A 3,689-nucleotide genomic window follows, 5' to 3' on the forward strand; every position below is an offset into this window, starting at 1 on the left:
TTAAATTAATAGGTTAATCAACAAAAGCTTTGACTGAAGGGACTCAGTTTTAATTACTGAAGAGATGTTTTCTCTGACTCATTTTGTCCTGCAATCAGATCCTTTTGAATCCAGTTTAACGATGAGAGGTTTAACATGGTGTTGATGGTGGCCATGATGATGGTGACATTGATGACATTAGACCATGGCACACCTCATGTCTCATTGAATTCTTTTGCGTTTCCTAGATTTATGTTTCTGATTTACATAAGTGCCCTACAAACAACAATCTTCATATGATTACATATATGCATTATTAAGCTGATGAACACAAGCACACCTGAACATTTTAGGAAGCATCCCTAATTTTTATTGGTGGGTGGGTGGGGGATATCTATGTGTCTGATAGCTGTGGAACCACATTTATTTTTCTCAAGGAAAAGGAACTTTCTTCCTGAATTCAAGTATCTAGGTATTTGCAACCCCCCCTTTTTTATATATATATATATATTTAAAATGTAATGTCATTGCATTTCTATTGTAATTTTGTGGGGGATAGCTTAGCATGCCAGGGACTTTAGTTAACTTTATAGGGCCTGAACAGGCGGGCCAAAATAAAACTGCTTTGGGTCACTTTGGAGGTATGCTGTTTAAATGACACACACATCTTAAGAGGCCTGAAGCTGCACCAAAGCTATGCTCCAGTCCTTAGGACTGGAATGTAGCGTCGGCACGACTTCCAGCCTCTTAGGGCGCATGCATCATTTAAACAGTATATCTCCAAAGCACCGAAGCAGCTTTATTTTGGCCTGTCTGTTTGGGCCCATAGTTAATGTAGAAGTGTGGTCTTGATCACTGGTGATTCAAACCCTGATGCTGTCACTTCTTGCTTTGCTGTGGGTGTTTTGGCCATAATAAATGGACATGAGGATAGTTTTTCACAGGCCAGCAGTCAGTAACATTTAAGGTAACCAACAGTAACTATGTTTGTTACTTTCAAGAAATGGGAGAGGAAATATTTATTTTTTAAAAATTGTTATTATGAGGGTAACTAGTTACTAGTATTAGCTTTAGACAAGTAAAGTAAACAATTACTTCCCTTGCTTTTTTTCCCTGTCTCCGGCCATTTTAGAATTGTTACTGAACTAATGTTCTTTCCCTAAAAGTAGTGATATCTTTTGTTTATTACATAACAAATGATCTCTACTGATGTTTTAATAATGAACATATTTAGATTAATTAACTGGTTAAAAAGCAGATGATTAATCAACTATTTTCAAAAAAGTAATTGACAGTTTTAATTTAGTGAACACATCCTTGTATGAATTATGATGATGTACATGATGTCTTGTCTGTCTTTTTCTTCTTCTATTTGTGGCTCTGCCACAAAACCTGGTGATATACTGTAATTTTCAGTGTGTATGAAATCTTCGCATGCAGACCAATGAAACACTGTACTGTAAGAACTCCTCTAAGACATACCACAAGCAGTATGTTGATGTTTATCATCATCATCATCATCATTACCATCATCATCGAAATCTGTATACCACACCCTACGTCAAAGATCTCAGAGCCACTTACAAATAATAATAATAATAATAATAATAATAGGATTTATTTATATGCCGCCCAATCACTGGGAATCTGGGTGGCTTACAACAGAGGGGATAACAGACAGTTCCCTGCCCTCAGGCTTACAATCTAACACGACACAAAAGGAGAAGGTTTTAAAATAGTATTAAAACAGGTAGACCAGTTTAAAACCAGAAAATAACTATATAAGCTAAACGTTTATATTATATTATACTAAAAGCTTATATTCTTATATTAAGAAACAATAATAAGTTAAAGACAGATTTAAAATATTTGAACTTTTAAAAAATAATGTATGACCTTATTTAGGATTAATTAATGAGGTCCAAAGCTTTTGATGAACAGTCAGGTTTTAACTTGGCATCTAAAGAACATGACCAGTTGATCTTTAAGGGGGAGGGCATGTCCTGAACCTTTTGTACATCAGAATGCTCCTGAGTAATTGTGATCCTTTAGGATATTTTTTAAAAGCCAGCATTGTGTAGTGGTTTGAGTGTTGGATTATGACTGGAGATCAGAGTTCAAAACCCCGCTCAGCCAAGGAAACCCATGGGGTGACTTTGGGCAAGCCATACTCAGCTTCAGAGGAAGGGAAAAGCAACCCACCTCTGAACAAATCTTGGCAAGAAAACCCTATGATAGGTTCACCATAAGTCAGAAATGACTTGAAGGCACACAACAAAAAGCACATTCTGAGCCAACCCAATTCCACTGTTCCAGCATAAGTGAACTGTAGATTAGGTCCAAAGATTGCCTGGGAAACTCAGGAGAGCCCACACATTCCCTGCCAAGTCTTGCATTTCAAGAAAGATATAATATCTTGTAAGAAAACATTCTGCACATTCTGTGTGGTTTCAGTTAGCATATGGCAGCTGTATTTTATGAGAGAACATTTCCTGGTAGAATTCCCCTAAGGGAGATGGTCTAATTCAGTCTATCTATGGTCCAGAAAATCTCCCTCATTTCCTCCTCCCAATACTTTCTTTTCCTCTCCTACAAAACCATGATTTTTTAAAATAATAATAAGTTTTTCCTCCTTTTGGCTCTTTGAAGATTTTGTAGTCAAATGAGAGTCACAAGCAACCTATTATTTTTCTGTCCTCCTGGTCAATTCAGTCTTGACTGCAGGATTGCATAAGAGTATGATACTTCACCTTTGTCTCAGCCTCAGCTACAGGTTTTAAAATAATATGTTCCTTCATGCATGGAAAGATTTACAAATGTGTTTGTTATCTTTACATGGGGCCATGCCAATCTTTTCTGTATCATTCCAATCTTGCCATATGTGTTGCTGAAACATTCTTACATCTATGAAATTGCTGATACTTATATGAAACAATATGTAGGAAATAATGGGGGGGGGGGGGAATGTTCCATGGAAGCATATTATTGATTCCTACTTACCACAAAACGATAACGTGCAATGGAATTTTAACAATTTCAGCCTAAATCAAAAAGGGATTCAGTAGGAAGAATGAACTGATCTCAGGTCCCCGTCAGATTTCTCCCAAAGAAAAATGCAAAGCATATTTGTAAACAGGGAAACCATTATGAAATTTTAAAAAATCAAAAGAAAGTATCCTGGATGGAGTGATCCCTCTGTATTCAGGTCTTCCAGATTTCCTACTGCCAATGGATGTACACCAGAATCCTATGTCACGTTTTACTTAATGTAACTTTGCATATACATAGCTTAGTAGTAGAGGTGGTAAGATACCCTGTTAGTGAATTGTGAAGATGCATATCAAGAAACCAGTAAGAGTGCTAGTTGACCACTAGTGTACAATGTGCACTGGGTACTTTGCCAGTTCTTCTGCATAGTAACATAACAGCAGTTTGCTAGTGGATATGGAGGTTACGAAACAAACAGCTGTAATTCCCACATATGTAAGTCCACTTTCTTTTTTAATGTATCTTTATTGTTTTCATTTATCATTAAAATCACTGTACAGATTATTGTATTTTGAATATACCATTATATCAACAAAAAACTTCTACCTTCAAGCATTTTGCACTAATTAAATCATAGTGACTTTCCAATTTGCTTATATTCATGAATCTCTATCTATATACAGCTTTTCTATCTGTCATATTCCTCCTCTTAATATTACTTC

At 36.1% G+C, this 3,689-nt stretch overlaps 1 non-coding gene across 1 annotated transcript; it reads right to left on the bottom strand.

Moving 5' to 3' along the window:
* Positions 1-2,773: 2,773 nt before the first annotated feature.
* On the bottom strand, positions 2,774-2,875 carry LOC149319197 (U6 spliceosomal RNA). The gene has a single exon (XR_016280354.1). It is a non-coding gene; the product is annotated as a U6 spliceosomal RNA (small nuclear RNA).
* Positions 2,876-3,689: the final 814 nt, after the last annotated feature.

Source organism: Sceloporus occidentalis, unplaced genomic scaffold, assembly GCF_023333645.1.
Source record: "Sceloporus occidentalis isolate IW3139 unplaced genomic scaffold, rSceOcc1.0.p SCAF_2, whole genome shotgun sequence".
NCBI lineage: Eukaryota > Metazoa > Chordata > Lepidosauria > Squamata > Phrynosomatidae > Sceloporus > Sceloporus occidentalis.